The sequence below is a fragment of the Varroa destructor genome, unplaced genomic scaffold (genome assembly GCF_002443255.2).
Source record: "Varroa destructor unplaced genomic scaffold, Vdes_3.0 BEIS01000002.1, whole genome shotgun sequence".
In the NCBI taxonomy this organism is placed as follows: Eukaryota; Metazoa; Arthropoda; class Arachnida; order Mesostigmata; family Varroidae; genus Varroa; species Varroa destructor.
Window position 1 is genome coordinate 7,503,088 of NW_019211455.1, and position 16,611 is coordinate 7,519,698.

Here is a 16,611-nt window from a genome sequence, read left to right on the forward strand (position 1 = left end):
CAAACATTTTTTTAGAGTAAGCATTAATTCCAAATATAAATAAAAACATAATACACTCAATAATCAAAAATTAATAGTTCCAAATAAAAATGTAATACACTCAGTTGTTTTTCAAAAGAGGATAGTTCAAACGACGGCCCAATTAAATTCAAATCTCAGGTTGAAACAGATTTTACACTCACACCGTATTTCTGAAAGGTCGCAAACGTGTTCTATCACTAGAAGATTAGCCTGTCTATAACATTGCGCAATATATTTCTTCGACCTGAAGGACAGCATATTGAGACACAGAAGAGTTTGGTACTTCTATAAACAATAACGGATTTCCAGTTTTTTACAAACGGACAAGTATTTTTTCAAGCAAAACTATTTGTTATTATTTTTGACTAGATTCAATTTGTTGTGTAGAAAAACTACTGCATAAATATCTACAAACCGAAGCGTATTGAATCTGTTCCAGAGTTTGAGATCTGTTTCATTAGTTTAAGCTCTTTTACTTGTGCTAGCCCCATCTGTGCCTTGAAGCCCAAGGTCTCTTCCAGGTCTGCTTTCAACAAGTTTTCTTGCGTTGCAAACACCGTTTCTCTACATGGCTCTTCTCGACACGTCCATATGAGTACACGATGGGGATTTACCCGAGGGACGGAAAGTCTTTCAGGTCTTCTACTGGATTTGTGAAATAGGAGCTTAGCTGGTTAGCTGTCTAACCCTTATTTTAAAGGACGAACAAAGGGGTAAGCCTATGAGAAATAGATGGTTTGTTTTTAGTTGAATTGAGAGAGAAAGTTCTAGCGATATAAGAGACGTTTAAACTCGACGTTTAGAAAGGTCCAAAGCGAGAAAGATGTTTTTTCAAGGAAAACTTTCGACATCACTGTCAATACGAAACCTGCTATTGAACTGTATGCTTCCATTCCTTGTACAAATGTCGGTCTTGTTTGTCTACAATAAATGCATCACTCCAATAAACGGTAGATAGCCAGCTACAGGAAGTAAGGCGACGTTTTCACCTATTTAGGAAATCCGTATTAAGCAAATTCGGTAAATTTCAATTTCGATAATTTTTTAACTAGCTGGGCTGGAATGATAATTTTTAATATGTGTTTAAGCCACTCTCATTTATTGTTTACATAACTGGCTCAGTGCTCTACCAGCTTCCAGACAAGCGTCTATAAAGCTACAAACCATTCACGTTATCATATATAATTTTTTCATCTATAGCTTTCCAAAGCAAATCAATTGTTTATTTTTTAGGAAAGTACCGTAACTGTATGGATTTAGGAATTGAGGCCAACGTTAAAGATTCTCAATCGAGGACGTAATTGAAGCATAACGATAAGGTGTATCGTTGTCATTAAGTAACCAAATTGCGCGCTTTCGGTTACCGAGTCAACGTTACTTTTCATACTGACATATGCTCCTTGCGATCATTACAAGCGTTACCATCATTTTACATCTGAGCCAAGTCGACGATGCCATTAAACTCCCCGAAAAATTTCTTACCGGGGCGACGCATGGTTTTTTGCTCGACTGGCGATAGGTTTTTGAACCGTATGATCCAGGCCGGTTCTTTTTTAATCAATTTCTATATTTTCAGTACTTAGGTGGTAATCCTGTAACACCTTACATATGATATGCCAGTTTAAGCCGACGAATTTCAATCTTTGCTCTCGCCTAGAGCCTCCCTGCCTTCACTCATCTTCGATGAATTTTCGCAGTGCTATGGGTTTTGAGGAGCAAAACTTCGGCTACCGAATGTCGAGTTTTACGCTAAAAAGCGTTTTTTTCTGAAATTAGTATTTCGTGAAGTAAGCCCAATTGGCCTTCACTCACAAGTTTCTAGAAGACATGGAGTATTTACCAGCCCTCGTATGCTAGCGACGCGTAGTTTAAAAGTTTTTCAATAGCAGAGTTCGCCGGATTCCTCTGTAACAGGCTGAGAGGTTAAATCTAGAATTTGCCCATTTGCTTTTATTCTATAGGATCGCATGTACCAGTTCACCCTGCTTCTATGAAGGGTATATTTGAATTAAGACGCAATGTGAATTATAAGTTAACTGAAATGTATTTTATTAATAACACATTTTCAAGAGCATGAGTTAAGTATGGTTTAGCTATTATTCGAAGAGGGAAGGTTTTTGCAAGTTTAGAAACCACAAGGTAGGCTACGTTTAGATTGGTAAATATTATATAATTGTATTAGATGTGGAACAAACGGCTCTTTCAATTAGAGGATCAGAATCAGAAGCGTGACTTTACGTTGATGTTCACGTACACCGAGGAAAAATTATGTGCTCCCTAACGAACAAAGTCTATAAAAAAATAAGCTGTTTTCAATGTGTCTATCCATAGATACTCCCGTTGCTTAAAGTGAACGGTGTAACAATAGTTACGATGTACTATTATAGAACCATTCGTGTAACAAGCTTATTATATTTTTAGGCGAGGATTTCACAATATCTATGATATTTTGAATCCTAATGGTGTAATAGACATGGACTAATTATGAATAGTTTTGAAGTTCTTGAAAGGTTTGGTCAGCAAGTCCCTAAGTTAGAAGCGACTTTCATTTATTCACCTTTACTGGTAGTAGGCAGGCACTTCATATAACCTAACCTAACCACACTATATTTTGATATCACAGAGAGTATGCAGAATTATTTGAAATGCTGTGTCATATAGATTATACGAGTCTTTTTGAGTTCGTAAGACTAATTTATTAATTATAAAATACTAAGTGCTAAAAGATTACGCCGGGGATGATATCTATTATCAGTTCTTCACACCTGGGGTACCTAGATATATCGTTGCGTTCGTGGAAATCTAGTTTTCTTCAGAGTCTACGGCGGAACCCATGCAGCAAATCGACTGACGACATGTCTGTTTAGCCGGTTCGACAATTTCCACCCGTTGTTCTTCACCGTACCCGGAGCAAAGTAATCCTTGTCAATCTTTGCGAATTTTTGTTTTCAGTTCCTAGGGTTTGTTTTGGAAGCTTCTGTTGCTCGGAGCTTAAACCGATGACATAGGTAGGGGAATAGAAGTAGCGAGTCGGCTAGGTGACATGCAAGGCGATATTAGATTACTATTTGTAGTCCAAGAGCTCCTTTAAGGAAACAGGCCTTAACGCAATTTTATTGTTCGAGCTTTTCCACTGTAAAATCTTCCTAAGTGCCTGGTATCCCATGCATTGCAATCGGAGCTACTTTGAAATCAAAGAAGCTAGAAGCGGCTGGAAGAGACAAGCGAGGGAAAAATCCGATCGTCCATATGGCCAACACTGACTTCCTGCATTTGTCGGTCACGTACGCAATAAAATACCTGCTGTGTGCAGAGAAGAGCAATCTCCAATGTGGAAACGGGCTTACGTAGGCAGGGAACAACCTGACGACGTACAAAATGTCAGTGACCGCTGTTCTGCCTCGCCTTGTAAACTTTATTGCTTCCATCTTGGTCAGAATTACCGTCGGTCTCAAATCTGTAGCTGCTGCATGCTGTCGGGCTAGAGCTTGCTGCACTTAAAATCTGTTCGATCCGTATATCACTATATCTTCCGCATACAAGACGACTTTAACTGTCTTCCTCAACCCTCTTATTTGACCAAAGAGGTCCTTCAGCGAGAGAGAGAATAAGATTGGACCTAGGCTGTTCTCTTGAGCCAGGCCACTTGTCGATCCTAAAAGCAGAAGTTTGGTTTCTCCGATTCCAATAGCTATTTCTTTGCGTTTTGCAGCAAGGAGGTTGAACACATTCATAGGGGTACCTATTTCGGTCAGCGTGAGCATAACGTTGTCGCTGGGTGCAGAGCCGAAGGCTGCCGTGAAACCGACGGAGACCGCGTATGACAGATTAAGCAGCATGGCCGATGCTCTCTTGGCATCGGCCATCAGCATTTCACATCTTGTCTCAATTATTATTATTGCTTGCTGTATTGCTTCAATCTCCTGATCAGCAAACCTGAGAGCAGTTCATAACAAACGCTTTCTTTCGCTACTTCCTGTCACGACGATTGAACAGACACAACAGAACACAGTTGAACCGCCCCTTCCCTTCTTTTTGGGATCACTAACAGGGTAGCATCACTTCACTGGGCTAAGAGTCTAGTCGCATGTAAACATCAAATAATGCTATTCAGCACATTACTAGAACAATGACGCATTTAAGATGTTCGTTGCAGATTAGTTTGGCCTGGCGGCGTTCTCGTTCCGTAGGTTTCCCAAACCTCACATTAGTCCCCGCACTATGAAGTCTTGTTAAAATATTACGATGTATTGAGATTCCCTCTTTCCACGCTGCATTGGAAATGGGCATCGCGTGTGGTATCGTATTCCTTGATGCAATGGCTGCACTGTGCACTGAAAAGTTTCATCCGGGTGTTGCGCGTAAATTTTAGTGTTCATCACATTGGGTATAATGACAACCTCGTGGGTGCGACATCTAGGCATCGCAGTGGAGCTTGACGTTTAGCACTCCATGCAAATACAACTTAAGCAGTAAAATATACCGCTTTTAATATATGAGCACGAATACTTGCGCTCTCTGAGAAAAATTGATTTTCACCCTAAAACTTTACCCTATCTCTGGCTGCGTTCGTCGCAAATATATTGACAACTGAAGGTCCTGCTTGTTCTAAGAGACTCGGTATCGAGGTGAAATTGACTACCTAGCAACCAAAAATCTGCGGGTGTGTTCGAAAACGCTGTTCTCGAGTCCAGATCGGCAAAACGAGCGTTGAAGCTGCAGGCACTGACCACAGAATAGGCAGAATGGGATGGCTGGCTGGCTTCTTCACCAATGCGTACGGTTATTATAAATCAGCCGGCCGAACATAGGCTGCTACGAGGCTTAACCACGTAAGGCAATAGCGGTGTTCTTTACTGGGTACAGCGTGGGATACTTATACTACGGCGTCGTGGTCTGTTGCTTTTTGTTGCCGGGCAAAAACAGAAATGCGCTAAGTTAAAAGGGCTGGTTGCTTAGCTCTCTGTTGGAACGAAAGTGCCTGTATTGTTCAGGGCTTCCGGGAAAGGAGCGCCAGGGTTACAGACACTCACGATTCGGCTGTGTAATCCCTAGCGCCTTCTCAAGGTCCGGCCTTGATTTAGGCTCCGTGACTACCTTTGCGAATCGATCGTGACAATCATTAAGACACCGCGTACTGGAGCATATACTGCAGTCGTCAATGCTGCCAGAATTTACTTTACGAAGTCCTCAGCTGTTAGTGGTAGTGGGACTCGTCGCCTATCATTTGGCCCAACAGGTTCCGTGGGATCTAGTGATACATGAAACAACTTAACAGATAGGTAAAAAAAGATCATCAGAATCGTTATGTTGTAAAAATGGAAGGGGATATGGCTGCAGGATAAGGTGCGTACAACCAAAATTACAAGGAGACTAGTCAAAGATGTTAGCGCGTGGGTCACAAGAAAGCACGGTAAATTTACGTTTGGCCTATCGCAAATACTCAGTGGGCATGGATTTTTTTGGAAACGATCTATTTAGAATAAATCACCTGACGCCGGTTGCAGGTACTCTACGAAGTATAAATGACATCATTGAACATTTTCAGAGTGCGGTCTGACAGCTTTTGAGGATCTCTTAGTAGAACTAGAAGGTGAATGGTGAATCTGAGAATAAACAATTTGGTTTTCAGAACGGTGTATTTCTTGTTCCACGTTCTGTTAAATGTATTTATTACAGATTGTTTCTCGAGCCTTCATAAATCTGTAAATTGGAAACGAAAGGACTGAACACTTTATTGATGTGTACAGTTCTTCAGGTAGTTTAAACGTGCGCGAAGAGTAAGACGTGTAGTTAAAAGTTGTCCACAGACCGTACTATATATGCGTAAAATAGTTAAAAGCCGATACATTCATTTGACTCTAAACAGAAGCTCGGCCGTGGCCTCTGCCTTTGGCCTCGCCAATAAGTTATTAAGCTCAGAAAGCGCTTAACGTTTTGACATCGTAAGCTCTTTCTACTTCTCCACTGTTGTATTTCCTTCTGGGTATTTAGCTCTGGGACTTTCTTCTGCGCTGGCTAGACGAACAGATCTATCAAGACAATATGGCCTAATTTTTCCCCTCTGTCAATAACATCCTCAACATCCTTCGAATTTCCCGAAGAACCTTGGGCACAGATAAAAACTAGTAGATCGGATCGGCGTCATAGGTCGAAGTCCTAAATGCCCTTCTACCCAGACCTAAAACAAACCCTTAAGCCATACTCTCTAACATGTAGAAACACTTCAGTATACGCTACCCGTTCCTGTACCCGTTTCATGTTCTCCTTGAACATCCTAAGTGAACGAGCGTTTACTACAGCTTCAGTCGGTTATCAAACAAACCTTGTTCAATTTCCTAACACTAAGCATCTTTGTCATTTCGATCGATCGAACAATGGTGTGGACGATGTCATAAGATTCACCAAAATAATTACCGCTAGGGATATTTTCTACCTACGTTCTGCATTGGATGAACAGTTAGTGTCGCTCTATTTGCCCTGCTGGGAAAAATAGTGGTTGACACAGCGGCTCATGGAGTTCAAAGCATTCATCATACCCTCCAGGGCAGCGCTCTGAACATTATAGCATTGGCAATAGCCAATGCTAATAGACAATAACAGCGATAGACCTAAATGATTGTTCATTGCAGTATTGTACCGTACGTTTTTTATTATTATTATTAGTATATTTGTAACACACTAATGACCATCACTAATATTGCTCACCACGATAATCGATTTCTTTTCTTCGATCGATTTTATAATTTTTTTTTTTATTAGCTTCACTATTAGTAGCACTGGTGATGATCAGTCGAGTAGGCAATACCGGGATATTACTTTGTATCCAAGAGGAATAGTTCAAAGGAACTCAAAAATTCTTTGTGATGGAAATTTTGCATTGCCTGACTAACTCTTACATAAAGATGTACCTAGCTCATGCTTTAGAATACATCACATTATTATACTGATGTTGATGTCTATCTCATAAATTAAGAGAGGAATATTTGAACTCATGAATATCTTTACTGAAAACCTGTCTAAGAAAGCGATTGCTATCAAGAGCTCCCGGTTTCTGGCGGCAAAGCGCCATGCGAACTTGGCGAGTGTATATTCAGAACATTTTAATGCCAAAAAAAAAGGCAAGGTAATAAATACCTCAAATATGTGTTCATTACAACGATTTAACAATCTGTGCTTTATGTGTCTTACGTCTACTGAGAGATATACTACGCTTTTATATTGTGGTTGCTGCTAGTGGTCTAAAAAACATGGAAAACCACTCATTCTTAATACATTTATAATTCCGTCATAAAGTTTTAGGTAGAACTTAGTTTTTTACCTAGTCTGTAATAAGTATTACCTTGTGACTAAACCCCAATCAGACGAAGCTATGCGTAAATGCTACTTTTATAGATAATAGAGTAGAAATGAGCGATAAAACGTATCAGGGATGACTTGCTGCTTTGGCGTTCTTGCAAATCGAGCAGGTTCCACATGCGTCGTCATGTCAGCTCACTTGAGTCATTCTATTGTGTTCGAAATTTCTACACAACAATCTGAAGTCTAACACCTCACAGTATGGAAAGAGCAAACACCTCGCCTTTAGGCTGGCTGCTTGTACAGGTTATCATCGGACGTAGCAAGTTATCTGTATGTAGTGGAATAGTTCCATTATTGTCTACCTTATACGAACCTGACACAGACACTTTACGAAATCATTATGAAGGCCCTGTTTGTTTGTTGTCTCTATTGGCTTGGCGGCTATTCAGGGTAATAGGTTTCATTTTATGCCCTGTACTGGAACTCACGTTTTTGGTGGGCCCTGTATTTGATTGGACGGAATCAAAATCGTTGTATATTAAATAGAAGTTAGCTACCAAAAGTGTATAGCTCCATCAGAATCCGGCATCGGTAAAGCAAGTATTGATGTCACCGTGTTCACACGAATCTACTCAACGTAATCAAAAGTAATCTTCTTCGTTTGAGTGATAAGGACCATATCATGGTGTCATAGTAATAACATCGAAGAAGCAGAATTGCGGGTGGGAATTTTTAGGTGACTGATGATGCCTAGGTGAGTGCATCCCAAACACATTCAAATTACTGCGTTCTATTTGGAAAGGCACCGAGGCATGCATGCACTATGGCGAAAACTAGAGAGAAGAATAAGACATTTTGGCTTATCAACACTCGTTTGGCTTGATTACTCTACTTGAGCTTTCCGCGTAGATATACAATTTGCAGTACCAACGTTTTACTTGATGAGGAGCGTGCATCTCATTTTCAAACGAAAATATTACTTCGGTGCCAATGCAATGAAGTCTATGCTTTCAGCAGGGGGACTTCATGTTACTGTCTTCATAGGATGTATTTGAAGTAGATATTAAAAACTGCTATTCAGATGTTACCAATGCTAAGCAAAATAAAGAACGAAATCGTTTTTAGTAGTAATAACAGTAACTAAACTCACAGATGTAGGTAAGTTCATAATAATATTAGGAACCTTATAGAAAGAATATCGATTGGAAAAACAAATTAATTGCGTATAGGAAGAAAGAACAGCTTGGTTCAAAGTATACCGGAATACGCAGATGCAGAATAGGTCGCAACTGTCAATGGAACGGCATATTTTGTTTCAATCAAAGTTCACAGGTCAACAATAGAAAAACATGTTAGAAACCCTAGTTACTAGACAATTGTTGTTCACTGTAAATTCCTACTATAGTTTGCTGTCCAGAAAGGTCGTAGGTGCAATCGGCGTTTCGGGGGAAAGGTTTCAGTTACCCCTCGATATGTTTGTCGTTTGAACGTTTAAATAACGAATGTGTATAGCAAATGCTATTATTTTCGTCCTTCTAGCTGAAGGTCGCTATTGCTATAGGAACTATATAACACAACGAAATACGAAGGTCTTTTATTTCACGCATATATGTATGAGAACAGTAGACATAAGCACATGTATTATCATTAATATCACTGATATTATCGCCACTTTGATTGCTTTTCTGACTTATGTAATTCTGCGAGAATTGTCTAGGAAGATTAAAAACTGATCTGTTTATCATAGTAAATTTTCCAGTTTCCGAAGAATTCTCAGCTTAGCACAATGGACCCCATAGAAACATCGCATCTTGCTCTCGTTCTGTGCACGAACTCCCCTTACGTTTGTCGAAAGCGTCCATATGGTTTTTAAAACACGCATCCGATATCTTCGAATAATGCAAAAACGTAGATACATCTATCGCCCATTGCGACATTAAATTTCGCTTTGTTCCTAGGATCACAGCAGAAAACTTTCTTACTAACAGAACGTGGCGCTTAGGCAACCTCAGTAATGCACTGGGCTATTGCAAGCGGAGCCGTATTTTGAAGCTAAAATCATTCTTCTCAACTATTTAGGTTGAAATAAGGGTTTTTAATGCGTTCTATAGGTACCCTCCGTACTTTTTTACACGCCAGCGCTATGAACAATCTAGTTAAAGTAAGTCGATAGTAAGATATGTGGTTCCTGTCCTTAGAGCCCCGTAACCATGCGGAGTTTGATCGAGAAAATATGCGGGTTGAAACCAATGTTAGATACTCCTTTGCTCAATCCAGAAAGAAACTGAGACATGATGATGAAAGATGACGTTGTCATCACGTAATTACACTGCATGCACGTCTTTGATTGCCGTTTATAAATCTTTAGTAAAACTCAAGATAGTAGGCTGTATTCATTGTTTCATTTTCAATCAGCATCTCATAGTAGCAGATGCCGTTTATGTGCATCGCAAGTACAACCACCTACCGAAGCCTACCTAACACTGCCCTGATACTCGATATTTTTTCAAAGCGACGCCATTCTCCCGTCTGACGCTAGCGATTGAATTATCCTTCGTCTGTGGTGGTGTGCTATTTACCCATCAGAGCTCGCCTATTGGCGACATATTGCCCAGAAATTATTCAATTTTGAAGCTTGCTGGAGTCGTCTGTAACAGCCCAACATTTTCTTCCAGAGCCTAGTAGAAGACTTACGACAAATCACATTTTTTTTCTTCTTAGTTGATCCTCGGTCATGAGTACTTTATGAGTTCCAACTTGAAAGACTGTTTGAACATTATTATAAAGTCCTTAGATGCGTGCGGTCGATTTCGTGGTCACGAAATCTGCATATGTGTCCTTCAAGTTGAATACGTGTACAAAAGCACGCATAGATAGCTTTTAAAGGGTGTACGAAGTCGTCTTGACCAGCTGATAAGACTGCGCACTTAGGCACTGATAATATTAGTATCATTTCATTGTGATTACTTTGCCATGACCTTGTGTGAATTAAAACTTCCAAAAATATCGAAAAGATTGTGTCATTCTGGATTACCTGCGTATATCATGTAATTTATTAATAATGTAAGGAAAGCACTCTGTGATTCCTTAAAGATAAAGACACTGGCGAAGGGATGCCTGGAAATCTTGAATTCCCAAGCATGAGCTGAGTTCATCTATTTTACCTATTTGCATCTATTTTTTCGATGTCACGTGTTCGCTTATCTGTACGTCTGAAGGGTTCTTTAAATTTACAAAACGATAGCATCGATTTCTCAGGCATTCTTGAGGCTCAGCCGCATCTGAAAGTCTGGATATTGTTTATTCTATGTCAGGTGATCTGTTAATATGTTTCTTGAGTCCCCGTATCTCAGATTATGGACTGTAGAGAAGAGGTGGAGTAAATATAGCATATTTCATGCACTTTTAAGAGGTACTTAAACACCGATTGCCAATAATAGACTAATTCGCTGTTATGGCTCCATAAATAGCTGCCAGCAGCGTTATTCTTAATTCAATCAAGTATGCTAGACATTTTAAATCAATGTATGGCTTTCGGTAATAATGGGTAGTCCGTTGTAGGTAGAAGATAAATGACATCTACATGTAGTGTCAGGACCTAATCATTAACAAACAAACCAATGTTAATAACGTTTGCTAACCAGTTTTGTATCGTGTTATTAAGCGAGCATTGTTCACAGATGTTGACTCAATATAGCGGCGTTTCGTAACTACATTATTGTCCTAGTCAGCATCAGGTACTGTGAAGATTCGTTGTTGTGTTAGTGTCTGAGAGCGAGTTACAAAACAGTGGCTGTATCCGCCATGTGGCCACAGATGTCCGCTTCTTGAAACCTCACTCCAGTTGTTGCTTGCGGATAGCTTTCGATCATGATCTGAGTCAAGCAGCTGTGTCTCAAAGTTCGCTAGTAAGTTAATGTCATGTGGTATACCAAAGCAGATAGCACAGACCTAGTTTGCAGGTATTATAAAGGCATTTCAAGCGATTAAAAAGAGAGAAGAGGGCCGGTTGAAAGTGAGCAAAACATCTGGTACCGAGTGAGGATTTATTATACATGAAAAATTTCCGCTTACAGCAACCATTGAATGCTTGTACGTTGGAAATGCTATAAGTACATAACATTTATTTTACGACAACGGCGAGCTTCCTTCCCTATGGCAATATTACAGGCATTCTTATATTCACTAATTGTTGCTAATGGTTTATATTGTTGCTGTTCCGGCTGTACTCTTCTTTATTACTGTGTCTTTTTCTAATAAAGGATAGACGAGACGGTGTCTGTGAATACATCCACGGCACGGGTCCGAGCCTCTAAATGAGGCCCGATGAAGCAAATTATAATGCGACAGTTACGTCTACCCCTACATCCTACACTCAGCCTATGCCAAGAAACGCGGTCATCGCAGAACAACACTGGTACTTGAAATTAAAAGAGATATATACTTCCCAGAAGGCACAGCCCGAGACTTGTAACAACAACTCTACCCGAAAGCCACCTAAATTAATATACGCCCTCAATAACGCCAAGATTAACAAGATGGTCCGAGCGTCACTGCTTGTAGTTGTTCTCGCTTGCTTATTTTCAATAATATAAAAACAAAGCTAAGGTCTAGCATAAGCAGTACCTCGACATTCACACTGTATTATAAAAACACTAACATGGAACTGTTAATTTTCTGTGAAAAAATACAATACAGTATCATCAATACTATGTGAGCAAGCAGTGAGTTATTCTCTCCACGTAAATATATTATTATTATTATTATTTTATATATTATATATTTTATATATTATAGATTGTCGCAATCTATAATATATAAAATTCATCAAGAAATCTCTCCTTGGCTCGAAGAATGTATTTATCGGTCGAATTTAGCCTTTTCAGTCTTTCTAAATATGACTCTACTAAAAGGTTATGTGTATCACGGCGTATATTACAGAGTATACTCTTATGCAAAAAAACCTCAACCTGTTTTCTAGGTCTGACCCTTACACTTCACAACATTAGTAAATGCAGAGTGAAGCACACCATGCATAAATGCAAATAGAATTCGAAGTACTTTGTATGATATTTCGACCGCAAATGTCCAAAAAAAATCGCGTTTTTTTTAGGGGAAGTCTTATTGTAAAAGCGCTAGAGACAATAGTAATTATAAACGATGTAGCGGATAAATAGACAGAGCCTCATGTATTTTTGTTATATTTAAACAAGTAAAAATATTAGTAACGCTTTCAGCTACCCATTAAGGAGTTTCTTCAAAAAATTACAATATATAGTATGGCTCCTTTGCCCGTAATTACGTTCGCCTGTACAATTTGGCTTTCATCAAATTTGCAATTTCATTTTCAAGGTCCGCACAGGCACTCTTAAAGCCTGCTACGATCGTCTGACATGAGACAGGATCTATATTTGTACCTATTTAGGGTCGAGTATATATGGATTTAATGTGAATTAAGAAGATGCGTCTTTGCCTCTTTTACCTTTAGAGAGCTCAGACGGTTCGAGTGATATGACTGTGACTCAATGCTGCGAGCGTTTCAGTTTGCGTCCATGGATGGAGCTGTCATCGTAAACGTCGTGCAATCAATTGAACGCTGGTATCATACACGAGTATTTTCGTTTGGAACCAGCACAACACCAGCTACTGCGTCTACACACCTTGTAGTCATCCTTTTGCGTTTTCCTTGATGGATACGAATTCAAAGGACTACCCATTATGGTAATGCTATAGTTTGCGTTAGCTGCTATAGATACATGTTGGCCTTATATAGACGCACACGCTGTCGGGTACTGGAGTTGTACTTCCTAAAAGATTCTTATCGTTTCCCCTAACGTCTTCTAGTTGATCCTTTGCTTCGAATATAGAAAAATTAGCGGAAGGCGTGTGCATGTTGTTCTGTTATGCATATTGTTTCTTATGGATTTTGCTGTTAACTTGTTCTATTTTTCGAATTGTCTTATTGTGTTACTGATTTGTGTTTTGTTGAGGGGTCCTTAATCATGGCTCCCTTCTTTAGCTTCGACTTCAGATTAGGTTTACTTTTCAGTATGCTAGACGAAAGATTCGAAATCCGCCAGATTTTCTTAGGCAAAGTTTCACAATATCAGTTCATTCCAGAAGCCATCTCGCGCTTTAGCATTTTAGATTCGCAACTATTAAAAGGATGCTCTACTGGCTAATGTTTCTGAATTTTCCGGTAGCATCGAACGCTGGCTTGAACTAGTTCACCGAGCAGCGTCGAGCAGTAGAACAAAACAAAAAGAAAACAAAAAGAAAAAAAAAACAAAAATATAATGGATACAAAAAGTAATTTATTCAGTTGTACATTTCGAGGGAATCGTTTATTTAGAAACTAGTTTCAAATATCTTACGCAAATTTAAGCCCCTCAGGTACAACGAAACATGTTTCCCAATTCGCGTTTTTTTTAGGGGAAGTCTTATTGTATAACGGTACTATGTAAGTAATGAGGAAAACAATCAAATATATATTTGTGATGACTGAATTGGTTATTTAAAAAAAAAAATTGATTTAAGAAGATTCTATATCTACGTTTTTTTCGGTTTTTTTTTTTGCTTCACAGTTTGTGACGTAAAGCAGAGTACTGTTTCTTTATTTTTAATACTAGAATAGAATACATAGAATATTAAAAATGTTTTTTCTCGAGAACTAAAGTTAAGCCTAGGTAGCTAGCGTAAACACACTGTTATCATAAATATTAGCTCTGATCAAATCGTATCAATAATCCAACCTACAACCAACTATTTACCGTTTTTTAAAGTTTCTGTGTAATATATTTTGTCGTTTGCTGGCGTTTGTTTCGGTTTTGTATTTAAGCCTTTCTCAGAGAACATTATCGGAATATTATCTTCTTGTAATGAGGTCCCACCAGGAACGCAGTGAATCCTATCGTTCACGGTTTTACTCAGCTGATATGTACGTATGCGCACGACTTTTCTTTTGTGGCTTAAATTATTGTATTCAAGTTTTCCTTTCTGAAAGTCAGCATATGCATGCACGAATGCAGCAAATCGAAGCAAGCCTTGTTCTCTTCTATGTTAAGTTACCTAATCGTGCATTTTCCTAACCACTGTCCTGCTCAAACTTTGAAGTTTTCGGAAGATGTAATGGCGGCCTTTTGGACGATATCGATCTCGTAACTATGATTACGACCTAAGAGATTACTGTGACTTCTTCCCACGATTTTAAGAACGACTCCGCTTCAGACTATCACAGCCCAATGATATACACTGGCTTGCTATGAGTAGGCATTTGTTGTTGTTAAGAATAGGGCAAAAATGGTAAAACCACACAATATCGCGCGTAATATCATACAAAATACATATAACATGTTATTTGAAAGCAATGCGGCTCAAACGAGCACTTTTAGGACATCAGTGTAACTCGAATAATGATTAATCAAATCCAGTATTGATCTTCTATTTTTCGTTTTATAATATATATGTGGCAAGTAAAAAAGGATTGTAATTATAAGCTATTCCTGATGATAACCAATCTCAGAGTGGCGCAATGCTCGTTATTTATTGTATCTCACTCACGCAATTGCACGGTATAGCACGGCACGTTCAAGTACGTATTAGTTAGGTACTCCTCTTCTAACACACTGGTGCTCCCAGGACAGTGTGGGATAGAGTAGTTACTAAGTGGACAGGGTTTTCGGCTATCAAAGCTATGTGGCAGGAACTTTAGCGTCTATAGCCATCTGTAATACGCGATTTCTCTTTTTTTGCATTAACACAAAAACAGTATATGGGAAGTATCGAAAGTAGGAAGAACGGAAACCCGCAGGTGCCACCTAGAGTACGCATGTGATTGGCAATCATCGCTTAACATTCTATACAAATCACTGTTAATTTTCGGTGTGGATCTCCTTAATTTTTTTTCCCTGTCTCTAGCCGATATACACAATTCGTGTGTCCTTAGCTTACAGAACTGTTATCTAGAAAAGCGTTTGTTTGGCATCTACAGCGTGCATTGGCACTATGTGTTGCTATTCAGCCGCATCATATAAGTTGGCAAAAAAAATTTTTTAGTTGTCGAAGTAACGAATCAATGTGTTTTCGGATCACCTAAACATACTTTTCAAAGTTGACATCAATCCGGGATGATTTACGGTTTTGCCAAAACAATTATACTAATGGCTACATACTGGATCGCATGCAGCGTTAACTTTTTTATTGCTATCAATCACAAGCAGCTTGTTACCAATTGTACTTGCTTGCACGCACCGCATCCATCCAAGATGTTATTATGAACCGTTATTATACAACTCAGTTATGTGTGTACAGTAAACCGGAAAAAACGCAATGCAACAATTCTTTGCTGACGACTTTTAAGCATAAATGCGTCAAGAGACGGATATCTAAATTAGTTGACAAACGCTTGACGCGATATCTGTTTCGCATTTTTGGCTATCGTAACTGTGTCCTAGTAAGGCACTATCAATTTGTTTGTTCTTGAAACATTGCTTCTGGTAGATACGGTATTAGTAATGTGAAATGTTACACTGTAAGGGTCACTATCGGAAAAGCTTCCAGCGATTTAGAAGGTTCTTCGAAACGACAATAACGAAGTTGCCAGAAGTGCATTTTCGAAATTGTGCGCCAGTCTGAAGCAGTCGTCGATCACATTCTGAGCACCTCTACCCCTTAAGATTATTGCCAAAACTCTATTTCGACCGTCTGTTTCGAATGGCAATTCAGCCAGTGTTAAGTCGCTTGCGTTTTCCTGTTGATAGCAAAATCAATCAAGGACAAATCCTTTCACTTCAAATTCAGGACAGATCCTTTTACTTCTTAACAATATATACACTTAGAAAATCTCAGAATGCCCTAGAAAGAGAACTCAGGGTCATTGACTTTTTAATCTTGTCCTTAGTTGGACCTGACATTGGTGACTTGGTTCACGACGACCGCCAGGCGTCTTGAAAAAATTTTAATCTGCCGTTTGTTATTTTCTTAGGTCTTGGTGAGCGTCAAAATTAAGACAAGAACGCTGATAAAAGGATAAAATTATGCAAGCTGTAAGACTACCTGAATAAAGTGATAAAGAATGATCAAATCCCACATGAGTAGCGATCTAAAAATATTTAACGTGAGTGGATTGACAGTCTATTATCCTAAGGTCATTAAACACGTGGATACTGCAAACCAAATAGGGATTGTATTTTGGCTTCAATGCACTAATAAATACGTACATGGAATCTGCAAATAGATACTAAAATCAATATTATTTCTGAAAAACACCACTTGTTTCGTATATATATA

The 16,611-nt window shown here is 39.0% G+C and overlaps 1 long non-coding RNA gene across 1 annotated transcript in view; it reads left to right on the forward strand.

The window, feature by feature from the left end:
- LOC111244727 (uncharacterized) overlaps nt 1-16,611 on the forward strand; it is a 32,754-nt gene that overhangs the window by 6,560 nt on the left and 9,583 nt on the right. Inside the window, exons 2-5 of the long non-coding RNA XR_015320048.1 lie at nt 10,988-11,231; nt 11,586-11,740; nt 12,812-13,044; nt 14,162-14,260. This is a non-coding gene — a long non-coding RNA (uncharacterized LOC111244727). The remainder of the gene's footprint in view (nt 1-10,987; nt 11,232-11,585; nt 11,741-12,811; nt 13,045-14,161; nt 14,261-16,611) is intronic.